Source organism: Prionailurus viverrinus, chromosome C1, assembly GCF_022837055.1.
Source record: "Prionailurus viverrinus isolate Anna chromosome C1, UM_Priviv_1.0, whole genome shotgun sequence".
In the NCBI taxonomy this organism is placed as follows: Eukaryota; Metazoa; Chordata; class Mammalia; order Carnivora; family Felidae; genus Prionailurus; species Prionailurus viverrinus.
This window is the reverse complement of record NC_062568.1, coordinates 119,120,245-119,141,893: the sequence shown is the minus strand read 5'-3', so window position 1 is coordinate 119,141,893 and position 21,649 is coordinate 119,120,245.

Genomic DNA, 21,649 nt, shown 5'->3' with positions numbered 1-21,649 from the left:
AATTGCTAATGAGGATTGCTATTATAAGTATTTGCCATGTCTTGAACCTTGTTCCTCTCCTCCCCAAAGTCCAGCATGTTGACAAGTTAAAGGGGCCACTGCCGTATTTCAGAGTCACTAACCTCTTTGGCAACTGAAGGTACCAACTCTCTCAACATTACGTTGTTGACCTAGAAAGAATTCACTGACAATTTACGCAAACAGGCATTTATTTGGGTAATTAGAATTGTAATTTGGGAGACATGGATTCAGGTAGAAACCCGACTCGTGCTCTGAGGAAGACAAAGGACAGGCAGAATTATGAAGGCAAAAGGCCCTGAGAGCAGTTGTCATTTAGGTCCTTCATGCAAAACAGGAATTGAAACTCGGTTAACTGGGATTGGTTGGGCTAGTGTGCAAATGAGGGATTGAAACTTGTTACGCTGCATTGGCTCCTGTCCAAGTCAAGAATGGGACCAATTCAGTTGTCATGGTGAGGAGGCAGGTTAAGCCGAAGCTCCTGAGGGCTTGTAGCTGGCAAGAAGTTCATGGTTCCTCCGGTGATGATTTGCATAAATTCCTCCTCCCTTATAGCCTCCCGACCCTATTTTCCAAAGAGACTCTATTAGCTAAGCTTGCTTGTTTCATTTCGAAATCTCCTTTTACAACGTTCACAGGACGACTTGGTGGGATGTTCTCCACCTAAAAGCTTAGGAATCTCTGCTCCAGGATTTGGGGGCCCCGAGAGACCCAGTGCACTCACTTCCTAATCTCTGCAATTTCATTTCCTGCATCAATGCTTCCCTTGTCAGCAGATACAGCTGCTGTGCTAAGCAGTCTGGGATATCCTGTTTCTTTAGCCTCTTCTTCGAAAGCCTCTAGCATTTCCTGGAAAGAGAAGAGAAAGGGATTTTGGTGGCTATCTTCATCGTGTATTTTCTAAAGTAAGTGCCTCTTGGGCTACTTTCTAGTTCATAGCAATTCCCAATTTCTAGAAATGGTCCCTAAAACATGAGGATAGGTTCCGGTGAAGTATACCTTGAATGAAAGAGATACAGACTCTAAGATCCTAGAATCTGAGTTACGTCTAATGATAATCCTGGAGACAAAGTCCAGGAACTCCTGGCAGAGAGTCTAGAAACGACCCTGTCTGCTATGAATTCACCCTCCCTTTTACAGTTCTCTCCTCCCAGTTTTGCATGGCGGGCTAAGCCCTTTCCTGCCTCCAGGCCCTTGCGGATGCTGTTACCATGTTGCCATTTCCTACAAACATTCTTCTTCCTATCCTTTGTATGCTTGATTCCATTTCATTCTTCATATCACAGCTCAAAGGTAATGTCATTGCCTCTGAGAAGACTCCCCTGACCATCCCATCTATTTCTTCTTTTTCTTATTCTTTTCTTTTTTTCCCCTCTGGGTTCTCCACTATAAGCCCCACAAAAGCAGGTGTCATGTTTGTCTTGTTCGCTGCTCTATCTCCAAAGTGATGCATACTGCATGGATTATAGAAGGTGCTCGATAAATGTTTCCTGAGGAAAGATACAATAAATTGTTCCCCTCTCTCAATTTAATGATTCCTTCTTCGGGTTCCTACAGATACTTGTACCCTTCCAATAAATTCTGTTTTGGCTTAAGCTAGCCAGAAAGTGTTTCTGTTGCTTGCAACCCCAAATGCCTTACCCAGTGTCCTGAGGGCAGCCCCCTTTGCTTTCCCCAGGAAATGAAACTTTTATAGAAAATCCACAAGGGCACTAGCTTCTCTATAAGAAGATACAGAAAGAGTGCTCCATTCTGACCTTAATCAAGATGGTAAATCACATTGAATATTCAATGTCATCAAATGCAGGGTGACAAAGGAAGTCAGTGACAGAACAGATGAGCATTTTGTGATTGACAGGCCTGGAAACCATGGTGGTGAATCTAGGCAGAGAGTTGGTCTGTATTAACATGAGCACCCCTTGGGGATCCTCCCACGCCATGTCTGATATCAGTTTTTATTATGCTCTTCATAATAACCCCTGTTGGAATTTTACACTTAAGATGAACAAGAAAAGCATTAATTTAATCAAAGGATAAGTGTTTTTAACTTAAACGTGTTTTCTTCAGTATACCACTGAATAGTATTTCTCTATTTGTAAGATCAAAGGTGCATGTGCATTTTTTTTTTTATTAGGGCCAGTGGTTCAGATACTCTTTGATTCTAAGATGTTCATTTTTTTTTTATTTTTTTTTTTTAACGTTTTATTTATTTTGGGGACAGAGAGAGAGACAGAGCATGAACGGGGGAGGGTCAGAGAGAGAGGGAGACACAGAATTGGAAACAGGCTCCAGGCTCTGAGCCATCAGCCCAGAGCCCGACGCGGGGCTCGAACTCACGGACCGCGAGATCGTGACCTGGGTGAAGTCGGACGCTTAACCGACTGCGCCACCCAGGCGCCCCTAAGATGTTCATTTTTTAATATTTGCTGTTTCCAAAATTAAGGTGTAATTTACAGTCTGTGAATACATTTAATGAGCCCTTCTGACCCTCAGAGAATGTACTATTAAATATATTCTGAGTCCTATATTTGAAGGTGCTGTAATATCTAAGATATTCAGTTCCCCTGCCATAGTCAGTATCTTTATAGCCTAAAATACATATTTAAAAAAAATTTTTAATGTTTATTATTTTTGAGAAAGAGAGAGAGACATAGATCAAGCAGGGAAGGGGCAGAGAGAGAGGGAGACACAGAATCCAAAGCAGGCTGCAGGCTCCGAGCTGCCAGCACAGAGCCGGACGCAGGGCTCGAACTCACAAGCTGTGAGATCATGACCTGAGCCGAAGTCAGATGCTTAACTGACTGAGCCACCCAGGCGCCCCTAACCTCTCAAGATTTTTTATTTAAGTGATATGTGGGCAAGATAAGGCAAAGCTATGTTGGTAGAATGGACACTTGGGGCAGAAGACATATGGGTCAAATACCATAGGTGGGAATTAGCCAGCTAGCTGATAGGCAACTGCCAGCATGTTTACTTAGCCATTAGAACAAGGATGAAAACAGTCACTGCAACTCGTTCTAACGCTGCACTTCCAAGATGGCTATTTCTGGAGAACCGGGGAAGGGAAGCAGAGACAGGAGCAAGTTTCTTTCTGTGTCAAATAATTTTGCGCTATCCAATTAAAAAAATAATCATGGAAATGCAACATTTTCATGATTAGTGACTTACCACTGACTTGGGCAACTCTGTCCATGCAAGTCAGGTCTCATCTTACAATCTCCTTTGTCCAGCTCCAAGCCTACATGCCTATGAGGCTCCCGATCTTTTCCGGTTGCTTCCCAGAAGACAAGCCTATGACCCAGGCCAGGGCTCTGCATTCTCCTTGGCCGGGGCGCTTCTCCCTCCCCAAGACCCTTCTCTTCTATTTGTCGTTTTCTACAATCCTTTGAGTGTCTGACTGCCCAGTCTCCATTTACCGTTGCTTATCTCTCCACGTCTGCTGCTGCCGACCGTTACCACCAGAAGACGTGGGTTCCTTCCAAGCACCAGCCTCTTTTCCCCCTGCAATATCTATTTCCAGCTGTCCTGTGGCAACACTGTTTCCCACCCCAGCCTCAAGCACTCTTTCTCTTGCTTTTCACCCTCATCCCCTGGCCATGGAAATACTCTTACTTTCAAGCGCCAAAGTTCCCGCTGCCAATGGCCAGCCAGTTGACCAGATCTCTGTCACTGCAGAAACAAAGAGGCACGTTTAAGTGAGATCTCTGTGAGCCTGTAGGATGCAGACACTGTGGAAAGTGACTCTTGCCCCTTCATTCTCAACTGTGGGAAATGGGCAGCTGCCAAGTATGACCTCTAAAGTCCCCAAGGCAAGGGCTCCTCCCCACCTGCCTGTGTTAGTGTTTACACCATCGTGTGTATCAAACATCTATGTCTTCTTTTTCAGGAAGAAACTACCTGCAAAGGACTTTGCCTGCCAGAATCTCATGATATTTGAGAATGAATCAGGGACTGACTTTGGGCTCGGCATTATCCCTCCCTGTCTCCCATTCACTGTGGGTTCAATTCCCCTGACCTTTCTTTCAGGGCTCAGTACTGAGGATACAGGACATCAACATCATTCCATTCGCAGGGGGCGATCTTGTCATTCGCGGTGGTGAGGGCATATGTCAGGTGTATGCATAGATGTGAGTCGGCATCCGCTGGGGAGAACTTGTCTGGTTCTGGTCAAAACTGGGGCCAGTCAGTAAAGTAGCACATTGGCTTCTAGGCTGCGTCCACAAGGAGAAAGCAACTGTCACTGTAGTGTAAGGTTCCAATGTCGGTCTCACTTGATGATGACCTCTTCAAGGGAAAGGGTTACCTCAGAGTTAGCTTGGCATGTCCCCAGTAGATACTGCTGCACTCTTTTCCCATGCCTATGGGAGAATTTGCTTAACAGTCATGACACTTTTTTCAACAGAATCTGAGCAAGCCCTAAGCACCTTTTGCGACTCAGCTTAAAAATCAATCAGACCAACACATAAAATAAAATCAATTTGCCATTACAGAAGCAAGTAGCCAGGATAATTATGCTCCTTGTGTATTACCGATAACTTCACAGACCGTTCAAGTTCATTACCAATAAAACAGCTACCTTTTGTAGATGGCATATGATGGGATTGGTGCTTTGTTTAGAGGGTTTACATACATTGTTTTGCTTAAATTTTAATTCCTGCAATAGTCCTATGAGGGAAATATTATCTTCATTTTTAGCTAAGGCTCAGGAAAAACTTCTCAAGACTGAAAGATTAATATCAACTCACTCGCCCATTTATTCCCCACATTTGTACTGTGCATGCACTGTTTCCAGGCAGTCTTACTCCAAAGCTCATGCTACCCTCACTCTTCTTTCCCGAGTCCCCCCGCCTCTGGGCCTTACTCATGTCTCACACCCACAGCTCAACACCTAGGTGTCAGGAAGAAGGTGATGTTTGAGAGGAGAAAAGACACCACAAAGACAAGTATAGACTGCTAGTAACAGAGATTGCATCAGCATTGTTGGCATTAGAACATACAGATAAGTCCTGATGCTGAGTAGGAAGGGCAAGTCACTTCCTCTCTCTGTGCCTTAGTTTTCTCATCTATCAAGTCAGGCATTTTGAAATCGATGAGCTCTACATTCCCTCCCAGCTCTGATATTCTGGAATCCAGCAAAATGGCTTGTGGTTCCAGTCCTGACTTCCTCATGGAAGGAGAAGGGAATGCAGAGTTGGAAGAAAGGAGAGGAAGTGGAGCGACTTTCGGGAACATGGGACTGGGGAGAGGAGGTGGTGTTATTCCTCACCCAGGTGCACCTGAAGCAGAACAGCCATGCCTGAAAAAAACAAACAAAAACAAAAACAAAAACAGGAAGTCATCAGACAGGCTTCCCAGTTGGGACCTGCTGCTACCCAAGAGACTTCCAGGGAGTTAAGGGCCCAAGGGCGTTTGGATTTATCAGTGGCCTTTCTCAGGGCTCCATTTCATCATTTCCAAGTCGAGACTTAAAGTTGCTCTGCTCAGAGCCCAGGGCATGGGGTAGGGGGGACCCCATGTAGCAGCCTCATGGAAACAGATGCCTGCCCTTCACCCCATTTCCAGTGAACCCCCCCTCCCACCTGAGGTGAGGAAGAAGGACAAAAAGAGTGGGAGACTCAGAGCCTCAGAGCAGAATCCTCCCCACGATGCCTCCACATCAGCCCCCTTGGCCCTGATCAGCCTCCTGGCTCAGCCCTATATAAGAAGACCTGTTTATCATGTGGGAGCCACATAGCTGCCACATCATGACCACAGGTCCCCAAGGCCTTCATGTTCATATCGCCACCCATTCCAGATTCATAAGAACAGGCACTGACCCCCAGTGGGGAAAGAAATCCAGAAGAACCTCCTCAGCAACCCAGGCCTGGCTACTCTGATACAACTGCTTACAAGTGGAGGCATTAACTCAGCACTGAGGCCAAGTCCCCTTAGGGATATGGAAGCCCAGGGAGAGAAGGAAGGGCACTGTGCTGGAAATCAGGGTCCCTAGCCCAGGCCCAGGGCCAGGAAAGCATGTAAAGGGCTGAGTCAAGACACTGAAACATTTAATTGAGGCACGTCATTTTCCTTCTGCAGGACTAGGCCCTACGCTCAAGGCCAGAAGCAAAGGTCCTGGAGGGCATTCAGTTCAGGGAAAGGGCACGATTAGCCCTGCTCATCTTTCCCCCCCGTCTCCTTGTGCTTTTATCACCACAGCTCGGGAGGAGGACAGGGCAGCCACAGGATGCTGCACCTGCCAAGCCTCTTGTCTTATTCCAGCCCAGGGTGGGGGTAAGGAGAGGGCACTTGCCACCAGAGAAATGTGGACCTTGTACCTATGCCCCCTTCTCCTCATTCTGGGATGGGTATAAGGAGCATTGTGACCTCCTTTGGGTAGAGCCTGACTCCCTAGGAAAAACAGATCGGGGGAGGGCAAAACGGGCTGGTGGGGAGGGGGGTCAGTGCTCACAGGCGCCGGGGCTTGTTTTTTCTCACCTTGATGCCCCCGAGGGCATTGATTTATCACTGCCAGCAGCTGTGCTTCCTTGGAACTGGGATTAAGCCAGGCAGGCAGATAAGAGTGGGCACAGGTGCCGGGCAGCTGCCAGCTTGGCCTGAAAGCAGATCCTCAGGCTGAGCCAAGAATTTGGTAGGTGCATTTCAGCTTTCTCTGGAAGGGGCTGATTCATATGCCCAGAGCCAAGTTCATCTTTGGATCCCTAGAACTCCACACAGACTAGGCATTTGACAAAAGTGGGTTGGATGAATGAATATTTCACCTTCAACAGTCCTGGTGTTGGGCAATCAACCACCAAGATACTCCTGACTGTATTCATTACCTATTGCCGTATAACAAATTATCCTAAAACTTAGCTATTAAAACAATAAGAAATATTTATTATTTCATACAGTTTCTGTAATGAAGGAGCAGCTCGGCTGAGTGGTTCTGTATTGGATTCTGTCATAAGAACTGTAGGTTGCAGACAAGATATCGGCTGGAACAGTCACTGAAGGCTTGACTGAGTCCAAAGGATCCATTTTGAAGTTGACTCACTCACATGACTGGCATGCTGGTGCTGGCTGTTGGCAGGAGGTCTCAGTATCTCTCTGTGGACCTTTCTTTAGGGATCCTAGGGCAGCTGTTTCTCTCAGAGTAAGTGATCCAAGAAAGAACGTGATGGAAGTCCCACTCCAACATAGCTACAGCTTTCTAGTAGTTACACCAGCCGGTCTTAGAGTGGGGAGGAACTACACAGGGGCATGAATACCAGCAGGGAAGAAGGACTGAAGGCCATTTGGAACACATAGTTTTTGAACACCCACTGTATGAAGGTTTTGTGCTAAATACTGGTGATTCAAAAATTGAGACACCATCCCCTGTCCTCCAGGAATTCAAAGACTAGTGAGGGAGATGGTGATATTGCAGGGTGCCATGGGAACCCTCGGCAAGGGCACCAGCTTGACCTGGGCTCCTTGCCAACAGCCTCCCAAGTGTCTGACCCACCCAACTAGACTTTCTTAGTAGGGTTTTTATATTTTATCGACCTAGCCAGTGCTTTCCAGGCACATGTGCCCGGCACATGGAAAGTGCTCGATAAATCCTGAGTTGTATCATTCTTTCTTTGGACCTGATTCCTGCCTCAGACCCACCTTGTTGGCAGAGGCCCCGATTGGTCTCACTTCCTCAGTTTGCTGACTTGGCTCCATCCAGATGCTTTACCGTCCACTGTGCACATACTTACAACTCAGGACAGGACTCGCCTGCCTGCAGCCTATATCTGTAGAGCCTCCATCAACTGAATTAATCCCTAAGCAATGGGCAAATCTGCATCTTTTACATTTAATGGTGTTTAACACCTCATTCATTCTTCTTTGATAGGTTAAGAGAGACATTGGCATACAGAGGGCAGATAACTCAGCCCGAGATCTTTTTGGAAAATTAGCAGTCTTACATATTATATACTATCTTATACCTTATATATTATAAGATATTATATTTATACAAAAATTAATCCTCAGGATCCCCCAAATTCTCATACCTTACAACTTATCTAACATCTAAGATACATTTAATTCCCTTGAGAGAAAAATTTTATTTTTTCCATTTTAGACTACCCTGAAAATTGGCCTGGAAATCTTTCTGATCCCTTGGAGGAGAAACACTCAACTTAAAGGCCACCTCATACTTCCGTCACTGCCTGAAGGCCCCAAAAGTCTGACCTGTAGAGCACTGAGTCAGGCATACCCATTGACAGATGGGAAAAGGACAACACACATCGTTTAAGGGAACCCAGTAGCCTGAAGGAAAGAACCAAATAGATTTCAATAAATTCAAAAGTATTTCTGAACTTTCTATAATTTCCCACAAATGCAAAAACCCTTAATATAACATTTTTGATCTCATGGACATGTCTTTACTACTTTTACTTTTTAAGAATATTTGCTTGATCATTTTCACTAATGCTTTTTCTTGATGAAACTTATAATCAGTTTATCAAATAAACACACACACATCCTTTGGGATTTTAAATAAAGACAGTTAGAGATTAATATGTGAAAAAACGATATTATAATATTGAGTTTTCCCATCTAGGGACATGATTTATTTCTAAGAAATTGCAAGAGCCACAGAGAAGGAATTTATATTTTATTTGCCTCTGATCCCCACAGCCCAGCAAACTGCCTGGAAAATGATAGATGCTCATTAAATATTTGCTGATTCTTTATCTTCCTCAGGTTTAAATGAAAGGTAAATGAATTGGGAAGCTTTTCTTATGCTCTGGGGTTGCTTAATTGTTTTGTAAATTCTGATAAGTCTGTCTGGCTCTGGTGGCTTTTAGTGAAACTTTTTTTTTTAATTTTTTTTAACATTTATTTATTTTTGAGACAGGGAGAGACAGAGCATGAACGGGGGTGGGTCAGAGAGAGAGGGAGACACAGAATCTGAAACAGGCTCTAGGCTCTGAGCTGTCAGCACAGAGCCCAACGCGGGGCTCGAACTCACAGAGTGCGAGATCCGTGACCTGAGCCGAAGTCGGCCGCTTAACCAACTGAGCCACCCAGGCACCCCGGCTTTTAGTGAAACTTTTAATGTCACTTTCAGTATCTCCAAAGGTTATTGGTCTATTTAGGTTTTCTACTTCTTATGTCAATCTCATTAGTTCCTATTTTCCTAAAACTCACCTAACGCTCACCTAAATCTTTTTGTGTATTTGCATAAAAGTATGGCAGTGTCTGTTTATGATTTGAATCAATTTTGTATCTGTGGTAACCTACGGAAAGAAAACAACACCCCAATTCCACATTTAGGTAAGGCTGGAGTGAGTTCTTCACTAGAATAGTAGAAGAGTAGGGGTGCCTGGGTGGCTCAGTTGGTTGAGCATCTGACTCTTGATTTTGGTTCAGGTCATGATCCTAGAGTCATGAGATCAAGCCCTGCGTTGGGATCTGCACTGAGCATGGACCCTCCTTAAGATTCTCTTTCTACTCTTCTCCCCTGCTCCTCTCTCCTGCCCCCTGCCTCTTTCCCCTGCTCACTCATGCTCTCTCTCTCTCTCTAAAATAAAAAAAAAGAAATTTTAAGACTAGTATAGGAGCAATACCCTGGAAATCAGGCACATCAGAAAGTATGGGTGGCACTCAGCCCCAATACTGAATCTGAGTCCTTGTGAGAGAGATTCTGGGCTTCAAATCGGACAGCTGTTTGCACACCTGCTCTCTCATGTACTAGAGATGTGATCTTGGCCAAATTACTTAATCTCTCCAACATTCGGTTTCATTTATAAAATGCAAACAATAATATCTTTTCTACAAGGTCGTTGTGGAAATTCAACTGTGTTAACATATGTAAAATCATGTGTAGTTATTTACATAGAGAAACAAAGAATACCCGGTAGCTAGTACGATTATTAAGATGCATGGTTAGAGGATCTCTGGATTTAGTGATATAATTGGAAGAGTTAATTTTTTAAATTGCTCTTGAAGACTCAGAATGAAGATCTTTCTTCATGCAAAGCCTCTGGAAACTAATTTTCCAAGATGAGCAAATTAATGTGAACCCGTAGTATAGCAGGAGAAATGGGTTTCCAACAATCCTGGAGAGGAAGACAGTGAAGCTCACTGTTCTGGCCCCTTATATGGGGATAAAGTAACAGAATTTCACTGCTGTCACCCTACATGTAAACATTTTTCTATTGTTCACTGGTTCTCTGGTGAAAGGTTGGAGAGTGTGCAAGAGCCATAGGAAAGCATTTATAAAACAATATTGAGGGGCCCCTGGGTGGCTCAGTCAGTTAAGCATCAGCCTCTTGGTTTTGGCTCAGGTCATGATCTCACAGTTCGTGTTTCTCTCTCCCCCCACCCCCGCCCCTCCCACATCTCTCTAAATAAATAAATACATAAATAAATAAATAAATATTGAGGAAATTTTTAGTGACCAGAACCAATGTTAATATCGTTGAGAATAGGTCAGTTACCTAATCTCTGCAAATGGACAAGATGTGTTCTAGGAAGACCTCTAGCTGAGTTGGAGAATATGATCAACGAGTTTGCAGCCATGAGTGATTGGGAGAAGAGTTTTGAGAAGTTTTGTAGAAGAGCTGATTCCGCAGGAAATGAAACGAGCTCAGTTTGAGAAATAATGACTAAGATAAAAATAAAGGTAGTTTTTTGCCTCGAGTTTTTTGCTTGAGTTCACTCTAAGTGGGCTGACAGTTTACTTGTTTAAAATGTATTTCCTATTTGTGAGCACATTCTCTTTCAAGGTGCAAGTCTATAAACAAAAGAGATCATGTCTGCTTAATTCTCTCCACGGGGAGTCCAACAAGAAAATGACTTTCTAAACAGTAATGTTAAAGGAAAGAGAATGATAAGAATGATTAGCAAAGCAACATCACATTTCATATATTTATTGAGTTGAAACAAAATACAGGAAGTCTTCATCCCCTCAGAGCTTCATTCTTTTTTTTTTGTTAAGTTTTTATTAATTTAAAAAATATCTAGTCAACATGGGGTTTGAACTCATGACCCCAAGATCAGTAAATGCAGGTTCTTCTGACTGAGTCAGCCAGGCACCCCTCAACCCCATTCTTTCTGTTCAAGGCCAGTTACAGTGTGAGCAGCTTTGGTCTAATACGAGGCCCTCCAAACCTCTTTTGGACACAGTGTTAGCATTAGCACACTCAGGAAACCTGGGTGGATCCCTTGGGTCCCCATTAATCCCATCAGCTTTGCCTTCAGAGGATGTGCTGGGAGGTGTGGGCTTGGGAGCTCTGGAGCATGAAACAATGGAAACACCACTAGTGGCAGCTTATGAAAATTTGGAGGACACATCTACACATGGAAAACTAGAAAAGTCTTCTCTTAAACTTAACAGAAGACCATGGGGGGAGGTAAGGGGAAAAAATAGTTTCAAACAGGGAGGCAAACCCATAAGAGAATCTTAAATACAGAGAACAAACTGAGGGTTAAAGGGGGCGGGGGGCAGGAAAGAGGGGAAAATGGGTGATGGGCATTGAGGAGGGCGCTTGTTGGGATGAGCACTGGGTGTTGAATGTAAGCGATGAATCATGGGAATCTATCCCTGAAACCAAGAGCACACTGTATACAATGTACATTAGTTAACTTGACAATAAATCGTATTTTTAAAAAGTTAAAAATTTTAAAAATTAAATAAAAAATTTACAAAAAGAAAGGTCTTCTCTTCTTCATCAGTTCAAACCCAGCCATATTAGAGGGAGGGGAACCATATTCACTAAGATTAGAGGAGAGTTGCAGATTACCATGGAACCCTTTGTTTAAAGTAAAGAGAATGCTAGTTTAACATATGGAGGGAGAGAGAGAGAGAGAGAGAGAAAGTGCACATGCAAACAGAAGGGCAGAGAGAGAGGGAGAGAAAGAATCCCAAGCAGGCTCCATGCTGTCAGTGCAGAGCCTGATGTGGGGCCCATGACCCCACCGCGAGACCATGACCTGAGCCAAAAGCAAGAGTCAGATGAGCTACTGACGAAGCCACTTAGGCACCCCTAAACTCTTATCCTTAGAAGTTTACTTCTCAATTCAAGAGGAGGGACCAAGATGGCAGAGCAGCATGGAAGTTCTCGCCTTCTCTCGTCCCTGAAATGCAGCTAGATCAGCACCAAGCCATTTGCACACTTAGAAAATTGATCTGAGGATTTACACAACAATCTGCATCACTTGAGCCACAGAACTCGGCAGGTACGTGGTGCAGAGAGGTGAACTGGGGGAAAGAGAAGCCGTGGAGGGTAAGGAGCTGTTTTTGTGGAGAGAGAAGAGAGAAAGGGGGGAGAGTGCAGGAAAAGCACACCCCCACAGAATAGTTCTCCCCCTACAGAGAAAGAGAGAGAGTGGAAACGCCCACAAGCAACTGAACAAGAAAGGGAGAAAGGAGGAGAGGGTTTCAGTACCATCAGGACTCTATAAACAGGAGAGCACAGAGTCTGAAACTCCACAGCTCAATACCTGGCGGAGCTCTGGTGGGAAGGGCGAATCCCCAGGAGCAGGCAGCGAGGTCTGAGGCGTCCACGGGCCACACGGGAGAAGCGGTTCCCCCGCTAGGAAGGCATCCGGTAGAGGCCGTAAGGCCTCCCACAGGCAAAGGTCCCAGCAGACCCCGGAGAACAGCCACGTTTGCTGGTATTGGAACAAAGATGCGGTGAAACCGCCCCGGCTGTGTGTTGCGTTTTTCCATAAGCTCTGAACTTCTGCCGCCTCATGATCCCATGAACATTCCCTGGGGCAGGCAGGCACCCGGCCACAGTCGCTGAGGAGCCTCTGCAACAGCACAACTGCACAAACGTTCCCGGGGGGCAAGCTGGCACCTGGCCATTGCTTGGCGACATCATCCCCCAGAGAGTCAGAGTGGGCCCGAGCCACAAGGCTCTCAGAGGTGAGGGGTTTGGAAACACAGCCCCAAATGAGATAGAATTCAAGAGGGAGGTGCTGCCTGGCAGGCTGACAGCTTGCACCTGGACAGTGTAGAAGCGGTGAGTGGACAGAAGCTGGCGTCAAAGGAGGAGTGCTTGATTGCTGGTCTGTGAGAGCACAGAGTTCTGATACCAGAGACTGGGAAGCTGGGTGAAGCCACTTTCACCTCTCCCGCACGTGCACGTACATGCACATGCACATGCATGCCACACTGATTCACCCCAGTAAGCTAAGTAGTGCCACCTAGTGGAGAATAGAGCCATTACACCAAGCCTGGTCCAACTGAGCCAACCAAATTCAGGACTTAGAGGACCACCACAAGTCTCCCCTCCTGCCTCGTGTACAGACTATAAAGGGCTTCATAGTTAGACTTCTAGGGGAAACTTGATGTTATTTCATTCAGATTTCATTCTGCTCGCTGGTCCATCTGTTCCTTTTGTTTTGTTTTGTTTTTTCTTTTCCCTCTCTTATTCTTGGATATGAAAAGAGAAAAAAAATTTACATTCCTTTTTTAATCTTTTTATTAATTTTTTACTATATTTTTATTTTTTGTAAACTTTTTAATTATATTTTACTTTCTTCATTTCATTTTATTCTATGTTATTGTGTGCATCTTTTTAAATTTTTAAACATTTTCTTACTTTTTTTCTTTTCCTTTCATTATTTTTTCTCTCTCTTCTATCAAGCTTCTTCCAACAACCAGACCAAAACACACCTAGGATCTAGCTTTCTTTATTTGATTTCTTCATGTTGCTTTTAATTTTTTAATTTTTATTTTCTATTTTATTAATTCTTTTTATTCCTCCAAAATGACAAAAACAAAGGAATTCACCCCAGAAGAAAGAATAGGAAGAAATGACAGCCAGGGACTTACTCAACACAGATATAAACAAGATGCCTGAACTAGAATTTAGAATCATGATAATAAGAATACTGGCTGGGGTTGAAAAAACCATAGGATCCCTTTCTGCAGAGATAAAAGAAGTAAAATCTAGTCAGGATGAAATTAAAAATGCCATAACTAAGATGCAATCTCAAATAGATGCCACAACAGCAAGGATGGATGAACAGAGAGCAGTGAATCAGCAATATAGAAGACAAACAAGGAAAATAATGAAGCAGAAAAAAAGAGGGAAACTAAGGCAAAAGAGAACAATATAAGAATTAGAGAACTCAGTGACTCATTAAAAAGGAATACATCTGAATCGTAGCAGTCCCAGAAGATGAAGAGGGAGCAAATCATAGCAGAAAACTTTCCTAACCTGGGGAAAGACACAGACATCCAAATCCAAGAAGCACAGAGAACTCCCATTAGATTTAACAAAAACCAACCATCAACAAGGCATATCATAGTCAAATTCACAAAATACACAGACAAGGAAAGAATTATGAAAGTAGAAGGGGAAGAAAGTCATTAACCTGTAAGGGAAGACATATCAGGTTCACAGCAGACCTATCCACAGAAACATGGCAGGCCAGAAAGGAGAGGTAGGATGTATTCAACGTATTGAATCAGAAAATTATGCACCCAAGGACTCTTTATTCAGCAAGGCTGTCATTCAAGATACAAGGAGAGATAAAGAGTTTCCCAGACAAACAAAAACTAAAGGAGTTTGTGACCACTAAACCAGCCCTGCAAGAAATTTTAAGGGGGGACTCTCTGAAGGGAGAAAAGATGAAACAAAAAAAACCCAAAAGTAACAAAGACTAGAAAGGGCCAGAGAACACCACCAGAAACTCCAAATCTATAGGCAACACAATGGCAATATATTCATATCTTTCAGTACTCAATATAAATGTAAATGAACTAAATACTCCAATCAAAAGACATAGGGTGACAGAATGGATAAGAAAACAAGACCCATTTATATGCTGTTTGCAAGAGACCCACTTTAGACGTAAAGACACCTTCAGATTGAAAGTAAGGGGATGGAGAACCATCTATCATGCTAATGGTCAACAAAAGAAAGCTGGAGTAGCTTATAGAAAGTTTATGAAAGAAATTGAAGAAGACACAAAAAAAATGGAAAAATATTCCATGTTCATGGATTGGAAGAACAAATATTGTTAAAATGTTGATACTACCCAAAGTAATCTACATATTCAATGCAATCCCTATCAAAATAACACCAGCATTCTTCACAGAGCTACAAAAAACAATCCTAAAATTTATATGGAACCAGAAAAGACCCCAAATAGCCAAAGCAATCCTGAACAAGAAAACCAAAGCTGGAGGCATCACATTTCCGGACTTCATGCTGTATTACAAAGCTGGAATCATGAAGACAGTATGGTACTGGCACAAAAACAGACACACAGATCAATGGAACAGAATAGAGAACCCACAAATAGGCCCACAAACATACAGCCAACTAATCTTTGACAGAGCAGGAAAGAATATACAATGGAATAAAGACAGTGTCTTCAGCAAATGGTTTTGGGAAAACTGGACAGCGACATGGAGAATGAAGCTGTATCGCTTTCTTACACCATACACAAAAGTAAACTCAAAATGGATGAAAGACCTAAATGTAAGACAGGAAGCTATAAAAACCTTCAAGGAGAAAGCAGGCAAAAACCTCTTTGACCTTGGCCTCAGCAACTTCTTACTCAACATGTCTCTGGAGGCAAAGGAAATAAAAGCAAAAATGAACTATTGGGACCTCGTCAAGATAAAAAGCTTCTGCACAGCAAAGGAAACAATCAGCAAAACTAAAAGGCAACTGATGGAATGGGAGAAGATATTTGTAAATGACATATCAGATAAAGGGTTAATATCCAAAATCTATAAAGAACTTATCAAACTCAATACGGAAAAAACAAATAATCCAATGAAGAAATGGGCAAAAGACATGAACAGACAATTTTCCAAAGAAGACATCCATATGGCTAACAGACACATGAAAAAATGCTCAACATCACACATCATCAGGGAAATACAAATCAAAACCACAATGAGATATCACCTTACACCTGTCAAATGACTAAAATTAACAGGTTAGACAATGACAGATGTTGGTGAGGATGCAGAGAAAGAGGAACCCTTTTGCACTGTTGGTGGGAATGCCAACTGGTGCAGTCACTCTGGAAAACAGGATGGAGGTTCCTCAAAAAATTAAAAATAAAACTATCCTACGACCCAGCAATTGAACTACTAGGTATTTATCCAAAGGACACAGGTGTGCTGTTTCAAAGAGGCACATGCACCCCAATGTTTATAGCAGCACTATAGACAATAGCCAAAGTAAGGAAAGAGCTCAAATGTCCATTGATGTATGAATGGATACAGAAGATGTGGTATATATGCACAATGGAGTATTACTCAGCAATCAAAAAGAATGAAATCTTGCCATTTGCAACATGGATGGAACTAGAGTGTATTAGGCTAAATGAAACTAGTCAGAGAAAGACAAATATCATATGACTTCACTCATGTGAGGACTTTAAGATACAAAACAGATGAACATAAAGGAAGGGAAGCAAAAACAATATAAAAACAGGGAGCGGGATAAAACACAGGAAACTCTTAAATATAGAAAACAAAGTCAGGGTTGCTGGAAGGGTCATGGGTGGGGGGATGGGCTAAATGGTCAAGGCACATTAAGGAGGACACTCGTTGGGATGAGCACTGGGTGTTATATGTAGAGGATGAATCACTGGATTCTACCCTGAAATCATTATTGCACTATATGCTAACTAACTTCGTTGTAAATTAAAAAGTAAATTTTTTTTAAAAAGGAGTTAACTTCTCATATAAGTCAAACTGAAGTTGGGTCACACATAGCAAGACCCTGTCATTTGCCAAGATGTTTTATCTCTCCCTGGGGAATGCTTTTCATCTCCATTTGGGGTATACAGAAGACATGGGCAATCAATGTAGCAAGAGTTCTTTTACAACTGGAAGGAACTTAGAAGTTGTCTAATGCCACTCACCAACTGGCCAGAGTCTCCCCTAAGCCTCTTCCGGGGCGGGGGGGGGGGGGGGGGAGGTTACCTCATAGCTGGCCCATTAGCCAGTCCCCCTGGGTGTAGGGCCTGATAGACCCAGATTCTGAGGAGGGTCCTCCCACAGACACATCCAAAGAAGTGGGCACAATTTCCATCCATACGTGGGGACCCCCATGATGAGCTTCTCAGCAGGAACTCCACTGTCTCACCAATATTTCATGGCCAGTTACTGGGGGGACATTTAGCTTAAGGCTTTAAGCCCATTCTCTTCCACCTTCCTCCCGTGTCTGCTTCCCAGTCCTAACCCAAGATGCCTGCTTTACAGTGTTGACATAGATAACCTCTCCATGGTCAGCAGAACCCTGGTGCTGAGGGCTGTTGCCTCCTGTGATAGTGTCCCAACCTCCACAAAAGTCTATGCTATCAGAAGTATTTATACATGATTCCCTGACCACATTTTTTTTAAACCAAGCATTTTGATTACCTGTTAATTCAGTTCTCACAGACAATGAATTGAACTTTTTCCAGGAATGAAATAAGACTTCACTATTCCCAGAAATCTCCAAAGAACACAGTGTCCATCCAACAAGCTCTCTTGCGCTCTGGGTAACGATACTGTGGGTCCTCAGAGGCCTCTCTGGTTCCTCATGCAGTGGATAGCTTGGCAGGCTGGTGTACTAGCTATTGTTGGAGGCTGGAGGAGAATACCCTGGAGCCAGATTCTCTTCACTCCTCCATGCCCTAGTGTGAGTAGATAGGCAAAAAAATTGGGGGCAGGAATTGACAACAGGCTTGGTTGCACACCGAGTAAAAACTTTCCCTACCTCTCCTCCTCTGCTCTCACTAGTGGCATGCCTTCTTCTCCCTAGTGGATTGACACAGTAGCTAAGCCCACATGAATTTATGCAGCCCACTGGGGAGCCTCAAGCAGCATAGAACATATAGAACACCTTCTAGGTCCTAAGCCGGAGACCAGAGTGGTTAGAAAACAGCAGCTGCCAGTCAAGAACGCTGAGGAGAAAAATGGGGAGTGGCATCCCACAAACACCAAGCAAAGATGTACACACTACATTAACTTTAGTCTGAATGTAGCTCCAAAGGTCCGTAGGTTTAACTCCAGCCTTGGAATAAGACGTGCCCTTCAGGCCTTGCGGTATTGCTCCCATGCCTGACTCATGCTCTGATATTGGCAATTCTGAAACCCACATCCGTGGTTCCTTTGCCTGCAGGTATGGCTGCCAAGATCAGCAGAGGGGGGTGGCCTGTGGCTTGGGCCTTAGCTTCAAAAGCTGCTGTATTTCCTGTTGCAAGCTAGGACAGTATTGATGATTACAGGTAGCAATAATTGTAGGAAAAAGACAGTGTTAATAAATGGCCAAATTTTAATTTAAAAATATATCAATATTTGATGGAAGAAAAAAATCTTGCATGTACTAGAATGTATGTGTTCACCATGTATATGTGTGTATAAGTGAGTGAGCTAAGGCTTGAAACTTAAATTGTCTGTAATATTTTCCCCTGCTTCCTCACTGAAGCGGTGTCTTGTAGGGAAAGAAGTTTCAGAGATCTCCACTACTTTCTAATTATGATTACTTCTCCTCTCTGGTTTGATATAAAGTACATACTTCCATTTAATGTTATGAATATCAAATAAAGTCCCATATACACAGTGCATGCCACAGTGTCTGGAACATTGTAGGTTTTCAACAATTATTGATTCCTGTATCTTCTTTTTCCCTTTTGTTTAAACATGGAAATCTGTCAAGGGTGGGAAACCCCCATAGGTCCTGGGCTATATGAATGCACCTGCAGGTCTCTACCTTGATGAGGATGGTAAAGAATTGCTAGTCCTCAGATGGGCTGCCCAGGACTGTGGGTACCCAAAGTCAATGTCAATGCCATTGAACTCATATAGCTAGAGATGCTGGACCACTGAGTCAATGAGAATCATATGGTTGCCTGTTGTGGCCACCTTGGTGGTGACCCTGGAGAAGGCATGATCCTTGCTGGCATTCAGATGCCATCACCTTTCCCCTTCCTTCTTTCTCTGAGCTCCAAGAAATACTAGAGGAACCATCAGCAGCATATGAAGCTCTGTCTTTAAATCCACCTCATCTCCAGCCTTTACTCCACATGATCTGATATCATAAAAATCCTCCTGTAGAGCCCAGAGAGCAACAAAACTCAACTGGTGTTTAGGGCTTGCTGATGAACCATCCCTTGCAAGTCTTGCAACCACTCACCAGTCACATTTCATGTTCTCTCCTCACCTCCCAAATCCCTTTAGGAAGGGCATTATAATTCATCAACAAAGAAAGAAAAATGGCATCTCGTCCATTCACAGCATGTTCGTTAATTCTTCCCTCCCTCTTTCTCTTTTCCTACTTTTAAGATCTGGTTTTCCTGCTACTTGATTGCTCAGAGTTCCACCAACACTCTACACTCTCAAACTTCCATGCCTTCGCTTACACAGGTGCCTTCTCTTGCAATGTCCTTCCAGAAAGGCAGAATTTGCCATTACTTTCTCACCATTTGTTATCACATCGTGCATGCTCCATCATGGCATTTGCCCACTGCACTATTCAGTTGGGTGTGTATATGTTTGTCTCTCCGCTAGATAGGAAGCTTCCTGGGACTTTTATTCATCCATTTTTTTACAGTGTCTTAAAAGGTGTCTTATGCTACTCAGTAAATATTTAATATCCTTGAGATACCTCGATGATATCTAATATCCTTCATTAATTCCCCAGGCTGGCAATATCCCTCTATCCATCTTCTTTATTTTGTTGAAATAGGAGGATACATCATATTCTCAAGAGTTCCTCTTTTATAGCCCCTTCATCCTTGTGTATCCCAGATCTGGATCCTCAGTGCCTGCCATAGTACTCAGCACACAATATATGTTCAGTAAACACTCACTGAAATAAATTGGAGCATTGTAGATAAACATTAAGCATGTGCTATGTGTAGGTCTTGTGTAGGTTACAGACTCCTTCCATAGAGCAGCCCTTCCTTTGGTTCTCTACCTCTAGTTCTCTGCCTTCCCTCATCCTATGATCCTAAGAATAAAAACGATGGACTCCATTCAGCTCTTATTTGAAGATAAATAAATTTCTCATTTCCCAATTCTAGCTTTTTCCCTATTCTGGAAAATCTCCTGCTGATACACTTCTTGGATCTTTTGTGCCACCTTCAACCACAATTTTCTTCACCTTTAAAGTGCTTCAGCCTCATCTTCCTGAGATCAGTCCCTAGGCCAACTCCCCATAGAAAGAAGAGGTTCTTATTTCTGGGTGTCGAAGTTCCACAAGCTAACCATCAAAAGCATAACCAGGTTTTCATTCCTAATGAGTAAGGACAGAGAAATGACAGCGTAAAGTCCATTTTAGCCAGGCATGAGGAAACTGCCACCAGAGTCAAAACGGTCTTCTCTCAGACTCATGGTTCTGGCACCAAAAGGACAGAATCATGTCCCCAGGAAATCTTCTCTTGGGATCCTCTTCCTGCTTCTCCAAGGATCAACTTTATGCCAGCCATTCAGATTGGAACACCCACTCATCCTTTCTGGAGCAGAAGGAAAGAGGCCAGACTGAGTGGAAGAGAGCCTTCCACTTAATACAACATGTGTATGGGATCTTGTAGAGAACTTTGCTTTCTACCTGGAGACAGCCTCATGGAGGGAATGGTGGACATTTATCCAAAGACATCCATGAGACTCTGGAGGTTACTGTTTCTCCCCCTTCCCACAAGCCCCCAAAATTGTCAAATGCATCACCTATTAGAAAACAGAAAATGGGATCTTCCAAATGGGGTTGACTTGTCCCATTCTGATCTCAAGAGGAAGGCAGTTCTTCTAGAAAGTTCCTTAAGTGAGGTGAATTTCAGTCAGTCTTTGAAGTTACTTTCCTTTTAAGTCCCTCTGGCAATTCTGGACTTTCTTTTGCTCACTGCCCTTGGCTAAGGAGCTTCAGAGGGACACAGGCCAGAGCACAACAGGGGCTTCCAGTTTAGAAGTAAGAGTAGGGAATGAGAAATAGAGGATTAGAGCAAAGAAGCCAATTTTTCTAGAAGATAAAATTACTGCCAAGGAAAAGGATGTCATTTTTATTTTTGTCAAGGTAGCTTGACATTTTCTTTCCTCTCCTCCAGAGCTACCTTTTCTATACTGTGTACTTTAGTCCTGAGTGGGGAGGTGGTCCCCAATACTACCTTTGGATTTCAAGTCCACCCAGGGTGTCTGTCCTGTGACTCTCCCAGGTATTTCAGAACAAAGTGCTGACTGCTGCTCGGGGGCCTGGAACTGGGAAATAGGACATCATCATTCCACTCGCAGGGCATGATCTTGTGATTGATCAAGCAGTGAAGGCATAGGTGAGGTCTACACACAGGCACAGTTCCACGTTCTCTGGCATGTATTTGGCAGGATCTGGATACTGGGACCCGTTGGTAAAGTAACACACAAGTTTCATAGCTACACCCAGACGGGAAGACCAGAAGGTAGGAGTTGGAAATCTTGAAACTCGCCATCTCCGTGCCCTGGGACTTTTCCGTGGGCTACCAGGAAAGGAGCAACAGAAACACTCTGGGGATGCCAGTTTTCCCTCTGGTTTTGGGGCTGGGGATGTGAGGAAGGCAGACAATGGGCCAATTTGGTGAGGCAAGACTATAAGCCAAACCCCCTTCTCAAAGACCTAGGAATGGAGTGAGAGCAAACAAATAGACGATAAAAATGGCAACTGTTTTCCACGAAGATTTCTAA